General features: G+C 38.9%; 1 pseudogene; it reads left to right on the top strand.

Annotated features, from left to right (window-relative positions):
* Positions 1 to 16,149: 16,149 nt before the first annotated feature.
* Positions 16,150 to 17,104, top strand: LOC124968109 (olfactory receptor 7A17-like; annotated as a pseudogene).
* Positions 17,105 to 20,301: the final 3,197 nt, after the last annotated feature.

Genomic DNA, 20,301 nt, shown 5'->3' with positions numbered 1-20,301 from the left:
GTAAATGTGAGGTCACTTTTTCTCTTTGAACATCACAACCTTGACTCCTCTTCTTGATAATGTAGAATTTAGCGTACTAGTGCTTTTAAGAACTGGTCACAGGCTGGGATGTTAGCTCAGTGCTAGAGCACTTGCCCTGCAAGTGTAGGGACTGGGTTCCATCCTCAGCACCACATTAAAAAATATCAAAACCCAAAAAAGTGGTCACTGTGTTTACAAGATTAATTCATTTAATTTTTGATTGACACTATATTTTATATATTTATGAACTGCATATTTATTCACTGTAGTTTTAGTGTATTTTAGTCATACATAATAATGGGGATAATTTTAGCGTAATCATACAGGTATGGAATATAATTTGCTCCACTTTTGTCTCTAGTATTTCCCCTTTCTCTCTCATCCTCCCACCCCTTTTCCCCTGGAAGAAGATTCTACAGGTTTTCTTTCTATTTATTTGTAGATGCTTAAAAATTATCTTAATATGGAATTGACCAAACTATGCTATGGATATACTACAGTGAATTTCACCTTTATATATATCTATAGTGCAACGAATTTTGATCCATGTTTTCATGAGGCAGGGATCCACTCAGGATAGTTGGTATATTCATTACCTTAAACACCCATCATATCTTTATGGTGACTACATTCAAAATCCTCTCATAAGAATTCTGAGATATACTATGCATTATTATTAGCTGCATCAACCACACTGTGCCATAGAACCACAAGACATTCGGCTCCTGCAGCGATGTCCAGCTTCGACATTGCTCTCATATGTAGGGTCCTGCTTCTATGGCAGCTCAGTGTCCATGACACCTATCAAAGTCTTGGGCTGGACAAGCCCCAGAGGTGTCTACTCACCATTTTTTCTGGGTGGATACTTTTGTACTCTAGATAACATATTAAAGTGATAACAGTGTATAAATGATAAATAGATCATTGTTCTTAGGTTTCAGGCACCAGGAGAGGAGGAGTGGACCTGCCTAGTAAAGGGTGATAATAGGGACCTGGCTAATGGAACCCTTTCTGCCTTTTGATGTTATCAGTGTTAATATCACAGGTGTGATAAGGCACTCTAGTTTTGTGAGATGCTACAATTTGGGAAAATGAGGAAAGGGTGCTTGGGTCACTCTGTGTCATTTCTGGCATCTGTATGCTCATCTGCAATTATCCCCATGCAAAAATTTAATTAATAGTTGTGAATGGAAAAAGTTAACAATACAGGAATAAGTATTTCTCTAGGACCAGAAATGCAGACCTCTTTCCTTTTTCTCCTTGAGTTCATATTTCGTTCCTACTGCCTCCACATATTTTCCACAATCTTATGCTATCATGTGTCTCAAGCTTAAAAATCACCTTAATATATGTTCTTACAAAAAAACCATAAAAATCAAATTTGAGTGTTATCATTCTTGTACACTGTGTCTTTGTTATTCTGGACAATGTGGACCAGTGAGTGTACAGGATTCTGTGATGGAGACCCTTTTTCACATAGTGTAAAGCTGTTGGATAAGGAAATAAACAGCATTGGGACTAAGAGTATTTGACACCTAATACTCTGCCATCAGTGCCTTGTGTGCTTCAGGGGGTGAAGGGAAATGTAGTGCTTGTGGGAACTGGTAGGTGGGCTGCAGAGTAAGGGAAGCTCTCCAAGTCCTCCCACCAGGACCACCCACTCACTCTCCAGGCCTCAGTTCAGATGGAAAATGAAATTCTCTCCTTTGCATCACTATCAAGACTAAATCTTAGCCATAGTTAAGTTATTTTATAGCATTGGTCATTTTTCTTTCCATATGTTTACAGAGAACTTCCACTATTTTTTTTATTTTAAACATTCTACAGTTATATTTTATGTTTTGATTAGTACATTATATTTAAAAATAATATGTTATGGAGCACAAATTAAGAACAGATCGATCACCACTGAGAAGTCCAAATTTGAGAGTCTTTATTAAGCTGGCCAGCTGACTGTCTCACACAATGCCCTAAAAAATGGCTATTGGGAGAACAGCCCCGACCACAGGGTTGTAGGGGTTCTTATACCAAAAATCACATCACTCATAAGTGTCTGTTGCTATGATTCAAAATTACAAACTAACATCATCAGATCATTGACAGAGGGGGAAGTGGGCCATATTGACCCTTACCTAGGTACAAACTAAAGAATGGTTACTACAAACTAACATCATGAGATCATTGACAGAGGGGGAAGTGGGTCAAACTGACCTTACGTAGGTACAAACTAAAGAATGGTTGCTAACATCCACACAATTACCGTTTACATGGTACATTGGTTAAGAGCAAGAGAGGTCAAAGGAGAGCAATTTTTACTACATAGGAGTTGCCATTGTATATTATTAAACAAGTCATGCTAAGTAACTGATGATGGGCACAGAGGCGGGGTGTTCCCATGGGAGAAACTTATTTCCTACATAAAATGGAGTCTCAGAGCAAAATGGAGTCTGTTTAGTCATTTCCCTTAGAGTCTGGCCTAAAATATTCTCATGGAGCCAGATATGTCAGCCCATCACATTCCCCACTCGTTTTTTGTACATAATCAAATCATTGATTCATTAGTATTGCACAGGTGATTGTAGTGGTCCTTATTATTGTGGAGTTAGTTATATTTATTTCTACTAGGAGGGGAACTAAGACAGGGGCCACTCATTAAAATATTAGCCCCATATGTTTTTTTTTATCCCTACCCATCATATTAGTATACAGAATTTAGTCCATTTGGTAATCTCAAAAAGTTGAACGGTTAAGCATGGAGTTATTCCTGACATATTCCCAGCAAGAGAAAAACCACGATTAATATTTTTTCAGTCTTATCTTTAGATGGTGTTTGGGGTCTCTGAGGGCTGTCCATTTTTTTGTTGTGTTGACTCAGATGTGATGAGTCCATGTTGTGAATAAGGTCCCTTCCATTCCAGCTGGGTGTTAGTCCTTTCTGGAACAATTTGATGTACATATAGTCTTCTGACTGAAATGGTGGTTGGAAATCAGTGGTCTCTTGGGGCTGGTTTTCTCATAAGTTGAACCTATTAGAGAGACTTAACAACAGGTTAAATCAGGAGCAGGTTCTTGATAAGGGTGGAGGAAGGGCTCTGGAAGCATTAATATTTTAATCCCTCAGAGGTCATTTGTTTACAACCTTTTGGACCAAAACTGGCCCTTATTTTTGTGACATAACCCAAGTTACCTATCTATATTGACTGTCTTTTAAAATTTTTATTATTACCTCTCTAACTTTAGGGACTTTTTACTGCTTTAAGGAAAAAGGGCGATGACCACTCTTGCTGCTTTGAGCTGAGAGGGGGCAATGTGGGGTGGGGCAAGCAGTAAAAGGTTCCTTTTTAGGAATTGGATCTTTCTAGGGGTAAAAGTCTTGTTTTATGTAAGAAACAAAAAACCATAAGTACAAAATAAATAGCATCTGGAACATGTCAATGCACATCATGAAGAAGATAGAAATCAATAATCTCTTACCAGGAGGTGGAAGAGCTGAGACATTGTTCCCATAAAAAGGCCTAACAAAGTCTAACAAGGCTGGAAAGGATAAGGTCTCAATTGTAAGTGTTAACACTGTCAGAGTTATCAGAAACGTAAGCACAACATTTAGTTAAGTTACTTAATGTTACCTGAATTTTGTAAAATATCTTTTTATTGGCATTATCTTTTTGTTTAGTAGAGATCCATTTATTTTTGTTACTTAGGGTTAGAGAATCATACTAGCAAACATGATTAAGTCGACCTATATCAGAGGTTAGGAAGATCTGCAGGTCTTAAACTGACTGAAAACTTATAACTCTGGCAGTTTCTCTTGATAGTTATCAGGTACTTTTGTCTAAGAATATTTTCTGCTACCTCTAGTTTTACCTAAAATGTCCAGGAATGACTGTGTGTTAGTTTTAACTGTTTTGCTAGGTGTTTAAGACCAAGCTTATCAAATTGAGCTTGTTCCTATCTGCTGTTAAGAGTCAGCTGAGTTCCCACAGGGGTCACTCTTGGGAAACTTGAGAGCAGCTTCTTAGCTCTTTTAGTGCCATTCTGCTGGTAGGGTCTCCTTGATGAGGTGGCTTCCTTTGGAAGCATTAGGGATGGCTCCCTTTCCCAAGGACCCTCCTCTGCAGCAGGTGCACTGATTGACTTTTTATCCTCTAGTGGTCTTATCAATTTCCCTGTTCGGAAGTTTGTGTGGTCCAGATTTGCAAAGCTCCTTAGAGAAGTTCTCTTGTTCTCTGGGTTTAGGCTGACTCTGAGGGCAAGAACCAAATACTGATTCTCTTGACCCCTTGTTTTAATGTAAATCTTTAAGTCTTGATCTTAAACATCCAGCAAGTCAGATTCACCAGTCATACAGTAAGAGTACGGGGCTTTAACTTTAATATCTATGACTTTATAGTCATTTATTGAATTTTATTAAATCAGGGACTATATTATCTGTCCCATAGGTGATGGTTTATTATCTCAAATTAATTTAGATTGCTCTTGAAGCAGTACCTCTGTAAAACAATAATCAGTCAACAGTTACAGAGTTTAAAAGGAAAATACAAAATGGAATTAATAACAGTAAAAACATATTTAGTTGTGTAATAGCTACCTTAAATTTTGGCTGAGCTATATATTATATTCCCTGTTTGAGATCACAGTAATTTTATAACAAAAAATCAATCTTTAGGGTATAGGAAGCAGAGCCTTATCTCAGGTAAAGCAGGGCTCTTCATAAATTTTAGGTAAAGTGGTCTAGTGCTGAAGCTGATCTTTATCTTTTCTTTCAAAATATCATTTTATAAAGTTTACATATACTGTTTTCTACGTTTATATGAATGTTACTTAACACAGTATGATATTACACCTAAAATATGAATCAACGAAAGCTGAGAGAGCTTTTAGCTTTCCTTTTGTGCAGTAAAGTGGCATAAAGTTTTCCTGTTTCTGGATATTAACTTTTGAATATATCAGACTCTCATTATCTCTTAGAAATACATTTACATTTTTATCCCAGTGCAGAAGGTAATATAAGGTTCAGGTCCAGTTTCAGAACACTAAATGATATAAATAAATCCCCAATAAAATTTCTTATTCTGATAAGTTTAAAATTACCATTACATTTTTAGGTTGGAGAACACCAGCTTGATAAAATGTTCTTTTAAACCTTTTAAAGACTTATACACCTGGAAGATATGAACACATTTAATATATAAAAAAGAGTAACAGAATCATAATTGCATTGATGTTTTTATATTAACTATGTTTAACTTTTAAAGAAAATTTAGACTTTGTAATGTAGTACAATACTCTAAAATAACAGTTGCTGTTTAACCAGAATTGTACAAACCCCCAATTTTTAAGACTATCTGTTCTAGAGAATAAAACTTAACAGATAGAGTGTTAAGAGTAAATTAATGCTTTTAGAATTATTGGTCATTTTAGCATATAGACTGAAATTTGTTTTACATCAGTACATTAATATTTGACTTTAGGAAAAAATCTTTGAATAGTTTTAACTGTTGTGTTACTTACATATACATGTAAACCTTTTAAAATTTACTCTTAATTAACATTTTTTAATCACTTAGACAATCTTGTTGTTCACATAGATGTATTACAGCCTTATTTTATCACATAAAGATTTTGTTATCTAGAAATATTTTTATTAAATGTATTTTTATATCTAAAACCTTATAATGTTTTAATCTGTTGATCCCCTTTTTAAAATTTATATTTTGAAACAACCCTTATAAATTTCTGAATTCAGATAAATTTCTTCATTTTAATCTGATGAAATACTTTGTTACTTATAGAACTCTATTTAAAAACAGTTGAAACATTTGAATCCTTTATATAGAATAATACCTGTTAAGACTTTTAGTAGGACTCGAGAGATAGCTGAGTCAGTAGAGTGCTTGCCTTGCATGCACAGGCCCTGGGTTCGATCCCCAGCACTGCAAAAAAAAAAAAAAAAAAAAAAAGACTTTTAGTAATCATGTTTTTAGTGAAAACATAAAGTAAATTTAAACCCTTTTTTTATTTACCAATTTATGAAAACACCAAACATATTTTAAGTATGTTACCCTGTGGAATGTAAGGAGTTAAGAGTACTTGATGTTATATTTAACAGTTAGCATTTTAACCTTTTAAACTAATCACATGTCCCTAACAAACACATCCACGATCAATCCCATATATGTTAAATCTCACTAAGTTATTTTTTAAAAGTCAAGATATCAGAGAATTGTATTGACCTGTATCAATCATTTCTTTCCTGTTGAACAAAAACCTAGAAACAATGGATATTAGATATTTTATAAAACTAACATTTTATTTTTTTGACCACCTGGAAACAAAACTGTGTTAGTAACTTGAAAGCCATATTTTTGTTTACCCAAATTAAAAAACCTTTTAAATTATGTAAATCAAAAGCATTTGGATCCAATTTTAAAGTTTTAATTCATGAACTCATATGTCAATTTTGGTACCAAATATATGTAGACATGACAATACACCGGTGTACATATACATAAAATAAACAGGACAAAGACCTTATAGCTAATTTTTTAAAACCCATTAGATTGAGAGTTAACCCCTATAAACTGGCCTCTGAATGAAACAGAGCATTAAGAAAACCATATAGTTGGATAAAATAGTAATGATAAAAAAAATTAACTTAGGTGCACCAGATCAAAATTATGAACTCAAAAAACAGAACTTTTAAAAATCTTGGGCCTCCATCCTGATGTGCAGAGATGAAAAGGAATTAAGAGAATATAGACAAGGTTATGCCCTATCCCTCCCTGAAGGAGTTTCCCGAAGAGACAGCAAGGGAGCTACTTCCATTGGTCTCCTTGGGAGAGCTCCCTCAGGTTGGGGTCTTGTTCTAAACCAGTTTTTCTGGTCTCTTGGATAGCAGCTATCAAAATTTTAGCCTGGCCTTTTGGTGGACCAATTCCAATAGTTGGAATTTCCAATTGGCAGCAGTTTATATTTTAATGTAAGCTTTAGTGAACATAGTTAAAAACATTTTTAACCATTTTTTTTTCCAAATTTGACTATAAAACATTTGTTCCGATTGTTCAGGCTTCCCAAAGACAATTTGGTGGTCCCCTGAGGGGGCCATCTGACCTCAAAATTTGGTCATTCTCTCTCACAGAATTTAGAGAGAGAAAAGACATCTCAGTGGGTTCCATAGTCTCTCTTCTGGAATTCCTGGAAATTAGTTAACATGCACTGGAGGGGAGTACTTGACTGACATGAGGGAGACTGACTCATGCACTTAAAGGCAACAAAAAATCAGAAAAGGACAAACAAACACAGAACAGATAAAACAGCAAAGACACAGACAAGTGGCCACTCCAGATTCCAGACCAGAGGAACTGAGCAATGTCTTGCCAGCCCCTGCCTGGGGAAGTAATGCTGCATCCATCCTTCCTCAGAGTCCCCAGATGCGAATCCCCCAGAAACAGACATACCGGTCCCCGAGGGGTGCAGGAATAGGTGACTCACTTCAGAAAATTTAGTTCAGTCCTGGGACGGGCTCCACAGACCGTGCAGCCTGGGGCTGAGGAAAGTCTCTCAGAGGCCTTCCCCTAGGAGCAATGTTGTGGCCTCTCCCCTCCGCGGGAGTTTCCAGGTCAGTGGTGAGTGGTGGTTCCCCACCAGGCAACGAGAGTCTCCCTGGGGCCTCCAAATATTATGGGGCACAAATTAAGAACAGATCGATCACCACTGAGAAGTCCAAATTTGAAAGTCTTTATTAAGCTGACCAGTTGACTGTCTCACACAATGCCCTAAAAAATGGCTATTGGGAGAACAGCCTCCACCACAGGGTTGTAGGGGTTCTTATACCAAAAATCACATCACTCATAAGTGTCTGTTGCTATGATTCAAAATTACAAACTAACATCATCAGATCATTGACAGAGGGGGAAGTGGGCCAAATTGACCCTTACCCAGTTACAAACTAAAGAATGGTTACTACAAACTAACATCATGAGATCATCGACAGAGGGTGAAGTGGGAAGAATGGTTGCTAACATCCACACAAATACCGTTTACATGGTACATTGGTTAAGAGCAAGAGAGGTCAAAGGAGAGCAATTTTTACTACATAGGAGTTGCCATTGTATATTATTAAACATGTCATGCTAAGTAACTGATGATGGGTACAGAGGCGGGGTGTTCCCATGGGAGAAGCTTACTTCCTATGTAACATGGAGTCTCAGAGCAAAATGGAGTCTGTTTAGTCATTTCCATTAGAGTCTGGCCTATAACATTCTCATGGAGCCAGATCTGTCAGCCCATCACAAATACTGGGGTCAATTTTGACATAATCATACAAGCACAGAATATCCATTGCTTCACTTCTGTCACCAAAACTTCCTCTTCCCCCCTCATTCCTCTACAAGTTTTCTAGCAGCCTCATGGAAATGGGAAGCCAAGTAGGAATGAGAATCTTGCTCTTTCTGGGACTTTCAGAGGATCGAGACAAATCTACTCTACTGCGGGGGCGTCCGGAATTCCATCCAGTGCTTGACAAAGATCCTCTGGAGGATGATTGCAAAGGCTCATCCTAAAAGGAATTGCCGGATGTTTTGCTCCGGAGCATGGTGTTTTCTCTGCTGTGTTTTTCCGATAATATACTACTCATTTCAGTCTGAACGGATTGCTTAAGAGGATGAAGGGAATACAACAAAAATTCCAGAAAATATTACCTACAATCTGAAAAACAATGGGTCTTTACCACTAACAAAATTAAAAATAATTTTGCAACCGTACAATGAGTCCCTGAAAGCCTCTGGAGAAAATAGTTGTAGATCTGCCTTTGTCTCCAACAGGCTGGTTAAATTTTAACGATGGTTTTGTTCATGTGTGATGGTGAGGTACGAGAATAAGGTTTCATAACATTCCTTCCTTCCTACTAAGAATATGTCACCCCTATAATAAACGTTGGTACACAATTACAATTGGGACCGCTGCCCTCCTGTACCCCTTAACTCAGTAATTCAGATATTAACCAGATGGACCTAGTAGAGATAGTCACATGAGATTACTTGTCTATTGTTTTAACCACAAGAATATTAAGAATAGTTTTAGGTCACATAGAGTTTAGATATTAAGAAAGTAAATATTGTATTAGTTCACTGAGGTAGTTAGATATTCTTAAAACAATTGTGAATAGGTAAGGATAATCTGTAAGTTTACTGTTTTCTCATAATTTTCTGTTCCTTGTTAAAAACAATTTCTGCCTATGCTTTGAAAACTTCTTTAATATTAACCACAAGATTGTCATTATAGCCTGAAGAAAAATGTATATAAACCCAGCCTTCCCCAGAAAAAAGTGGGAGTGATTGCACCAGAACTAGAGTCTGTGTCTTTCATTCTCCATCCATCGCCGACGCTGTCTCCCCGCGCCCCGTTTACCCGTGTGGAACCCATGAATTCCTGCTAGGGCTGGTCCCCGGCACTCTACAAGTTCCATGTATCTATATCTTTATTTATATCTATATCTATCTCTATGTGTGTATCTATCTATCTATATAATCTTTAAAATGATGTTTTGACTGCAACGCATACCATTGGCACATCATCTTCAGTCCTAAAATTTACCAAGTCACATTCTGATGTCAATTTGGTGACATTCTGACTGGCCATAGAAATTCTTCAGAGCAAGTCACAGACACACATGCACACACACACAAACACCCACCCACCCACCCACCCACCCACACACACACACACACACACTACCACTTAAGCTTCAGGTCTCTGTGTCTACCAGACTTGTGATGCTTGATAACATCCAGTTGTTCCCCTCTGGGCAAAATCTGCAAGGGGGATTATCTAGTGCTAACTGTGCTAACTGTGGAAGTACAACATCGGCAGAGGCCAGACTTAGAGATCATCCAGTGCAAAACCATCATAAGTGAGTCAGAATGGAAGAATTGCTAAGTTCTGTCGTGTTCCTCAAGAGATCTGACTTTAGTCAGGCCCTTGAAACATGTGCCTAGAGTTAGTAATTTCTCATTCATACAGACACTGAGTAGGAAGTGAGGAGCGACCATCAGACTGGGCAGAAGGTATCATGGTTTTACGGTGCAGGCAAGCACTACATGGTGATTCTCAAACCTATGCATGCATCAGAATCCTGGGAGGGCTTTTGAAAGCACAGATTGCTGGCACCATTCCTAGAGTGCTTGATTCAATAGTTCCACATAGGTTTGAAAAATATGTGCTTCTATTAAGTTCCCAGGTGATGCTAATGGTGCTGTACCAGGGAACCATGTTTGAGAACCACTGACCTAGAGACAAGTTTTCTCAATAGCGATGGTAATCACAACATGCAGTAAAGAGATGATCACCCAAAGTGAATGAGTTCATGAACTCTGTGGGCTTTGATGAAGGATGAAAATTATACAATAGTGGGGAAAGCATGCTAGGATTGAATTATGTGTTTCTTCCTCCTTCTGGGCAAGCCTAGCAGCCTCATGGAAATGGGAAGCCAAGTAGGAATGAGAAACTTGCTCTTTCTGGGACTTTCAGAGGATCCAGACAAGCACATCCCCTGTGTTGGGCCCTCTCTGCCCAGGTACCTGGAAACATGCACTGGGACCTGCTCATCATCCTGGCCACCAGCTGGGACTCCCCACTCTGCACACCCAGTGGGACCTGTTGGTGCATTGCCAGGTGTTGAGCAGCATCCCTAGCCTCACCCACTTGGTACCTGTTACACTTTCCTAGAGGTGTCAATCTAAGTTTTTAAGAGAACTCCAAATGTGTTTTGAGGAGAAAATCATTTCTGGTTGAGGACCATAGGACTATGGCATAAGAACTGTAAAATCTTAATGGGGTTCCACTCAAAACCCATGCATTACTCAGGTTATAAGTCTGGGCAGATAAGTTAAACCTTAGGTTCCATTTCTGCCAATTTAGAATCAGGTTCCTAATAGTACTGACAGCTGAATGGACTTTAATAAATGTTGTATAAGAGAGTCCTTAGGTTTCAGTCAGTGTTTTCACCACTGTGACCATAAGACATGAAAAGAGAAATTTGAGAGCAAATGTTTATTTTGTGGCTCATGGTTTCAGAGATCTCAGTCTATAGGTTGTCAAACCCATTGTCTGGGTCCCTAGGTGAGGTAGGACATCATGGCAGGAGAGTGTGGTGGAAGACAGTGGCTCAGGCATGAGGATCTGGAGGGCAGGATGATGAGGAAGCAGGAGAGAGAGAGAGAGAGAGAGAGAGAGAGAGAGAGAGAGAGAGAGAGCGCTGCACTCGACAAAGACAAAATACATATCCCAAAGGCACACTCCCAAGGACTCACCTGCTCCAGCCACGGCCAACCTACCTACAGTAACCTCCCAGTTAATATCTACCAGAGGATAAATTCACTGTCTGGGTTAAGGCTCTCATAACCCCACTGATTTCACCTCTAAAACTTTTTACATTGTTTCTCATGTGAACTTTTAGGGGACAACTTCTATCTAATGAGTAACACCTTATATGTCAATAGTTTGGAGCAATGTGCATAAAAAGATCTGAATATACCTCTTATAATTTGCAAACATTTTGTAAGTTAAGAACTAAATGGAACACTCTGAACTTGTCTTAGTCTTACAAGCATTAAACTTTTAATTGTTTTGTGAAAAGTACCATGAAGCAAAAGAAAGTCATACCCACAGTCTCATTCAAAAGAACACAGTTCTACCATTGTTGAAGAGGGAAATTACAATTTTCTGAGGATATCAGGGACTGTGTCCTTAAAGTGACTCAGTGCTTTGACGATTTAAGTAACACTGAAGAAAGATTCTTCAGTTTCATAATTTGGAGAAATCCTCAACTCTGGATTGGGAGGAGGTCAGACATCTGGAAACCAAGAGTTCTCGAGAAGGAGTAATGAACACTGGTTTCACCCGGTCTCTTGAGAACAGAGAATCTGTAAAAGAATTTTTTCTTGCTGTATAGAGCAGAGGCCCACAGGGACATGATGTGCTCAGGGGTTGAATAATGGGAGGGGGACATGCGGGCGTATACCTAAGGGAGAATCTACTGGGAGCTCTGAATATCTCCCCACCACTGTAATTCAGCAGGTGCAACCTTCAGCTGGACAAGACTCCCCCCCCCCATGACAGTTTGGAGACCTAATTCTGGCTCAGGGACTGATACTTCACTCCTTCCTGCTGTCCTGTTTGGAACAGAGCTTCAGTCTCCATCATCAACCATCCAGGGGAGATTCTGTGTTCCCAAATAGAGCCCTTCCTTCCAGAGATGCCACCCAGAGGAGTCCAAAAGCTTGATCAGTGTTGCAGGAAGTTCCAGAGATAATAAAGTCTGAGGAAGTTTCCCTGAGAGCAATTCAGCCTGGCCCAGGGTGCCGAGAAAGCAGGGGAGGCTTACTTGATTTTTAGGGTGCTTACTTACAGTGCTAAAATAATAGTAACAGCTGAACTCAGCAATGCAGGGGTATCATTGACATTTAAGTGATAGTGAGAAACCCTAATTAAAGGAGGGAATGGTAGGCATAAAGTGGTTCCAGTAAAAGTAGAATGTATGTCCAAAGATTTTTTTACATTGTGTGGAGTATTCACTGTGGATATTTCTTTTTTAAGATGGGGTGCAATTAAATATGTTTGCATATCCCTAAGAAAAGACCAGATCAATGCAGTGCTGGCAAATCCTACCTTGCAATAGTGTCTCATGAGGCATATGTCTTGCAATTATCTTCCCTCATGCAAGGTAGTCAGATGAAAAAGTAAAATGAAAAAGGCATATCACCAAGCTTATATCCTTACTCCTGAGTGTGAATAAATTTTATCGTGAATTGTGCAAAGTCTTTGAGTTTGTATAGTGGGGTTGGAGTATTCCAATTCCCATTTTTTCTTGTAAATTTTCAAATATAAGAATTGGAGTTTTCATCACCTTTGCTATTTAGTTTCTGTATGTATGTGTAGATGTGTTGGGAGAAATTATAAAATTATTTGTATTTTGTGTGATCAAGTCTGTGGTTTTATTGTGTTTACCTCATTGCTTTTTAATGTACAATGTGCATCTGCATGATATGAAGAAATGAATAGCCTTTTATGCATATTTCCAACTTGTTTTCACAAGTCTGTTATTCTTCATTATGATTTTAGTCTTTTTTTTGATAGATCTCTATCCACAAGCCACGTTCACTTTAGACATTATTTGAAAGACATTATCATTTAATTATGATAGCTCAGTTGGTAAAGTGCTCACTTCACAAGTACAAAGACTTGGGTTCAATCACAAGCAACACACACAAAAAAAGATTATCTTCAAATTTCATATGTTTATGTATATATACTTTGTGTGTGTGTGTGTGTGTGTGTGTGTCTGTGTGTGTGTGTCTCCGTGTGTGTGCATAAGACTGCTTACAACTCAGTTGTCTAGGTCTCTGAAAATTTAATTTCTAATTCATGTTGAAATCACTTAAATCACTGCCATTTTGTATCCCATTTCAGTTAATTATCAACTGATATTAATAACGGTCCTTCTGATTCTGTTGTTTGGAAACCACTTAATATCACTTGGTTTTAAACCCTTGTCTTGTAACTTTTTGTTTTCTTTAAATTTGTTTCTATATAATGTACATGTTTTCACACTTTTGTGAAAATGTGAAGATGAGTAAAGCCGATGAATTCTCTGCCTTTGGATCTTGAACTATGATGGTGAAGACAGAGAATGAAGAATGTGTATGTATGATATAAGGCCCAGAGGGATTAATTATAGGAAGGATGTTTTCAGCATAAACAGGATTGTTGTGGTGCCATGGATGGGATTTTATACAGTAACATTGGGGAAACATTTGCATGTTGACCATGATCGTATTGAATATAACCATGGGATCAAAAATAAATCAAAGTATCAGAGCCCCAGACCTAAAATAACAAAGAAGATGCTCCCTGAGAAAAGGGGGAGAGGGGCTTTCCTGATCCACTGCCAGACCACATGAAAGTCAGTGGGTCCAACAGATGTGGACCAGCAAGGAAAACACACTTTCACTGTTTCAGATGAAATGTTTCATTCAGTAGCTCTTTGTCTCTTTCTCTTTGGGACTGTTGGTTTATTCCCTTTGCTCTTTTCCCTGTTGGGGTGTTCAATCTGCAAGTCTCTTGACATTGAACAGATATCATGGTTTTTGTCTTAAGGGTAAATTTATTTTTGCTGTTTCTTGCTTTTGCTGAGTTTTGAGGGGATATAACAGGAGCTGGACTGTACCTGTAGCTAAGGAATTCATTTACTTTTTGGAAACCGCTTAATATCACTTGGTTTTAAACCCTTGCCTTGTAACTCTCAAGAATAATCTAATTTATCAAATCATTTCTTTCCTATTTAACCCCATGGGCCTGCTTAATTCTGCTCTCTGTGCTCACTGTAATGATTTTTCTTGGTTTGAAGTATGTTTCTTTAGGTCACCCAGAACTTCTTGACTGATTGACTACAGTGCAGGGGATAAACTCAGGTCTTGCACATGTTTGGCAAGCACTCTACCACTGAGGCATGTCCCCGGCCATTCTGCTTTTACATTTAAGGAGCTTCCACTAAGTGGCCCATGCTGACCTCAGACTTGCAATCCTCCTGCCTCAGCCTCCATGGGTGTGGGATGCCATATCAGGCTCATTCATCACCCTCTGACATGATTTCTCTTCATTCACTTGCTCACTCCGCTCACCACACTGGATTCCTTGTTAGTCTTGAGGAACTGAAACAAGCATCTTCCTCAGGGACTTTGCCTTGGCTGTTCCTCATCCAGGTGCACCCAGTCCCAGATACCTCCTGGTTCCATTTTGTCTTCCTTGAGGTCTCTGTTCAAATGTTACCTTGTCTGCTAGTCTTCCCTGAACATGCAGTAAAATAATGTTCCCATCTGCTCTCTCCTTTCTATCTTCTTATTGCACCTGCTGTAGTTTGGATCTTGAATGTTCTCCAAATGCCCAGGTGTTGAAGAGTTGGTCCTCAGAGAGGTGCTTTAAGAGGTGCGCCTAGGGGAATGTCCTCAGGTCAATGGGGGTGTGGCCTCCTCCTTGCTCTCCTTTGCTTCCTGGTCATGGAGGAGTGGACTTGCTCTGCACAGGTTTTCTTCCATGGACTCCTGCCTCACCACAGGCCCAAAGTCACTGGCTCTACTGGAAATTTCAAAACTGTGAGCCAGAGTACAACTCACTCAGTCAATTTTCCCAAGTATTTGTTACAGTGATGGGAAGGTGACTCACACACTGTTCCTTCTCCTTCACATACTGTGTGGATTTTGTTTTTCTTCACACATTGTGTCAACAGTGCCTCCTTCTATTTATATTTCTAAGTGAGTCGAAGAATTTCTCATAAAAAGTAGATGAAACTGAAGAATGTCTTGCTAAATGAAATAATCCAGACTCAGAAAGTCAAGGGCTGAATGCTCTCTCTCATAGGCAGAACCTAGAACAAAGGAAGGGGGAAAGAGGGGAGAATCCTGTGAAAATAGAAGAGAGATCAGTGAAGCAGAGGAAGGGGATTGAGGGAGAGGCAGGGGATGGGAAAAGGGAGGAATGGTGAAATAAAGCTGACCAAATTATGCTATCACATACATGAATACACCACTGTGAATTTCAGCTTTTTGTATATCTAGAGAGCACTAATTTTAAGAACTATAAATAGAAGGAAGACAAGTGAAGTTAAGACAACCAGGAGGGAGAAGGTGAGGCAGAAGTAAGTGCTGGGAATTACTTTGGAACAAATTGTATTCCATGCATGTATGACTAGGTAACAGTGAACCACAATGTTATGTATAACTATAATGCACTAATATTATATATAACTACAATGCACTAATAAAAGCATTAACACTTTTGAATACATGATATTTGAGTAGATGCTGAACATGAGACAGAAATTTCTAATCAAACATAAGACAATTAATACCATAAAGGGGACCAGATTCATGCACAAAAACAGATGTTAATTACTTTACTGTAGAAGATAGAGGGTGGTGCATGGCTCAGTGGTACAGCTCTTGCCTAACAGGAGTTTGACGTCCAGCATGTGCACATACACACACACAGTCAGAATAAGTAGCATTGTGACAGGTGTGTAATGCTATCTTGTGTCCTGTTCTTGTTCTCTCTTTTGGTAGTCATATCAGACACATGGAACCAGAAAATGATACACAACTTTCAGAATTTCTTCTTCTGGGATTTTCAGAGCAAGCAGAAATACAGCCCCTCATCTTTGGGCTTTTCCTCTCCATGTACCTGGTCACTGTGCTGGGGAACCTGCTCATCATCCTGGCCACCGTCTCAGATCCCCATCTGCAGACACCCATGTACTTCTTCCTCGCCAACCTGTCCTTTGTGGACATTTGCTCCACCTCCACCACCATCCCAGAGATGCTGGTGAACATGCAAACACAGAGCAAGGCCATTACCTATGCAGGCTGCATTACCCAGATGTACTTCTTATTGCTTTTTTCAGGACTGGACAGCTTTCTGCTGACTGTGATGGCCTATGACCAATATGTGGCCATCTGTCATTCCCTGCACTACATAGTCATCATGAACCACCGGCTCTGTAGACTGTTGGTCTGGCATGCTGGATCATGAGCGTCCTGAATTCCTTGTTGCATAGCTTCATGGTCTTACGACTGTCCTTCTGCACAGATTTTGAAGTCCCCCACTTTTTTGTGAGCTAAATCAGGTGGTCCACCTTCCCTGCTCTGATATCTTTCTTAATGACATGATGATATATATGACAGCTCTGCTGCTAGGAGGTGGGCCCACTCACCTGCATCCTTACTCCTACTCCAACATAGTGTCCTCCATCCATGCAATCTCATCAACTCAGGGCAGGTACAAAGCCTTCTCAACCTGTGCTTCTCACCTCTCCATGGTCTCCTTATTTTATTGCACAGTCCTGGGAATTTACCTCAGTTCTGCTGTGACCCAAAACTCACGTTCAACTGCAACAGCCTCTTTGATGTACACAGTGGTCACCCCCATGCTGAACCCCTTCATCTACACTCTGAGGAATAAAGACATCAAGAGTGCTCCTAGGAGACTCCTTGGGAGCACACCTGGGAAAGAATCAGTTGATCCACCTCAGTAGACTTGGCTGTGCTTTGGAGACTCTATCTTTGAGTCTGAAACTAATTCTTTGATGAGATTGTAGAATGAAAACTTGATCCTCTTATGTCCCATAGTTTCTGTTTTTTTGAAATCAGCTCTCCCATTCATTGAAAGTACCCAGCTTGACCAGGCTTTCTGTTCTTTGTGGTCTCTAATGAAATGTCTTCCTTTGTCATTTCCTGTTTTCCCAAACTCATTCCCACCCTCGTGTCAGAAGAATTTGGAAATTTCTATCCATCATGGAATAACATGGACTTCTTTAGAATAATTTCTTCCTGAATAACAAGAATCTTTCTGTGTTTTACTAAAGGAATTGTCATGAGTTTACTATTCCTGAAGAAAAGACTACACATGGAAGCTGAGGCAATTAAAGTCGCAACATAGAAAAATCTGAAATTTGTTTTTCACATGTGCTACTATGATTTTTCTCACCTTTTCTTTCCCTTACCTGCCTCCACCTCTCTCTTTCTCATTCTTTCTTTCTTCTTTTTTTAAGGTGGGGATAGAACCCAAGGCCTTGTACAGGCTAAGCAAGTTCTCCACTACTGAGCTACTACTTCCATCATTATTTTCTACCTCATGACCTTAACTGTTCCTCCTGGTAATGTAGACTTGAACACTCTGGTTTGTTTTGTAACCAATGATTGCATTTTATTCTCTCATAAGATCCTGTTCTCTTATTCAGTTCAGTGGAGAGAGAGTAACATAGTCATTGGCAAAAATTATCAAGTGTATTTTTCTAAGTTGAGTCTAACTGGAAAGACAAATTTGAATAAAAGGTTTGACTCCATAAAGCCAATCATGGATGACCTTAAATATGATCAATGAAAATTTTAAATTGGGTAGTTGTATTGCTATGGAAAAATATTTTCTTTAAATATTCTGTTTCTACTCATTGAAGTGGGGAATGTTCTTGTCCATGTGTTGGAGGGTTTATGCATTGGGTTTCAGGAGTGGTTGGTGGACGTCATGTTGTTTCATTGAATTATCTCCCTGTTGCTCCTTGGATATGTCTAGTGCTGTCTGTAAACATGACTCTTCCTGTTGCTCCCAATGAACTGTCTCTCCATCTTCTAAATTTTATCATATCCCCTACAGAGGATGTGAACGAACAATATAATTCCATATTTCCTTTTCCCTCGGGAATCAATTCGACGTTTATGATCTTTTAGTGACTCAAAAGAGAGCCTGAACTCCAGTCCAGTCATGTGATTCAGAGTCAACAGTTTTACAACTCACAGGTGCATGTCCTTCCACATCTCCTGGTCAACTGGAACCTCATTGGAGTCACCTTTTAATTCAGTTATGTGAAATTAACTTGAACAACAGAATAATTATGAATGCTATCATCAAGCATTGGAACAAATGTCAAAATCAAAAGTAGCACATTATTGCAATTTCTTGCAGTTCTTTTCCTCTTCGATTATTTTATCATTAGCTATTTCTGTGTACAAAGTCATCCTAAAGTCAAAAGTTTAATATAGTATTATATCATCAAGTGGAAGTGGTCTCATGAGTCTGTACTCAGCTGTGAGCATCTGTGTTCTGTTTTCAAGACTCACCCGTGGTGTGGAGGGTGAATGCAGTGCTATTCTGTCGGGAGATCATTTATGGTCAGCTTACTCCATGTTTACATCAAGGTTAACCTCCTAGTTTACAGGAATGAACTACCTTCATGTAATTCCACTTTTCCTCTATCTGTATGTGACCCCTTGCTTCACTCCCAGGTAGAAAAAATAGATCCACTTTGTTAAGGGTGACCAGCCTTAGGTGCCTTCTATTGTACCCTGAGATCTGCACTTCCTGTTTTTCCTTTTAATTAATTTATTAGATTATAATGATATTCAGCAACCCACACAGATTTCAAGTGCTCAATTTGTTGAATTACAAGAATCCCACAACAATGAAAAGTATGCACAGCATGATTCCATTTGTGTGCAATTCAACAAGGTGCTCATTAAGGTTTAAGTGCTTGGTTATGCAATTACTATAAAATTGGCATCCTTGAGCTGTGCTATGGATAGAACTGTAGGTCATTGTGTGAAGTGAAATAAGCCAGGCACAGAAGGAAAAATACAATAGGATCTCACTCAGGTGTAGAATCTGCAGAAGTCGAACTCACAGGAGCAAAAAGTAGACTGTTGGTTACCAGAGGCTGGAAAGGGTAAGTGAGCAGGAGTGAAAGAAGGTTGGCCCAAGGACACTAAGTTGTAGTTAGGTAGGAGACGGGAGTTCTGATGTTCTGTACCTAAGTAGGATCATGACTCCTACTCTTTGTGTCCACAGAACACATGAGGGTCTGCATAGTTCAGAAAAGATGGAAGCAAATATCTTTTTTGAAATTAGTGCATTATAATTATGCATAATATTCATACTATCGTGGTTCATTTGCACATGATCATACAAGTATGGAGCACAATTTTCTCCAATATTGACCCCAGTACTCCCACTTATCCCCTCCCCTCCCCCTGCCATTTTTCTTTCCTTTTTTCTACCAATCTTGAGTATTTTCACCACGAAGAATTGATGAATCTTGAGGAGGTAAATATGCTTACCCTGATCCGGACATTACCTGATGTATGCATGTATGGAATCATCACATGGCACCCTAAAAAGATATGACATTCATACGACTCGATTAAAACTTTAATATTAAGAAAGCTCTTAATATTAATAGAGCTCTTAATAGAGCTCTTTTTCTGAAGGTAATGTGGGGAAATGAGCAGAACTTCAACCAATGTTGTAAGGAGTAAAGGAATAAATGAAATGTGTGGAAATACTTTGTTGAGTCCACAGAAAGTGGTCATGGTGCAGGATGTGAATACAGCACGTGTGCCTATGGATTTGTAATACATTTTTCCTAAAAGTGGAGTCCTCCACCCACATGAATCTACATGTACCTCCAATATTGTGTTTAATTCTATCTTTCTTCTTGAAACTCAAGAGAAGAGATATGAAAAGTGCAAATTTGAATGAACAGGAAATGAGAAGGGAGATCCAGTTTTGGTGCCTGCAGAGACCTCTACTGATCTCTTCAAACTCGCACTCACATCCTAAGTTAAGTGCCATCATTTGGTCCCTCATTCTAAGAATGTGTTGTTTGTTACAGGCATGAAATTCCTGGGATTGTTGGCAAAGTGCTATGAATACAGGAGGTGTAGTCTTATGGTTTCACAT

Source organism: Sciurus carolinensis, chromosome 17 (genome assembly GCF_902686445.1).
Source record: "Sciurus carolinensis chromosome 17, mSciCar1.2, whole genome shotgun sequence".
In the NCBI taxonomy this organism is placed as follows: domain Eukaryota; kingdom Metazoa; phylum Chordata; class Mammalia; order Rodentia; family Sciuridae; genus Sciurus; species Sciurus carolinensis.
This window is presented reverse-complemented; position numbering and strand designations above follow the sequence as displayed.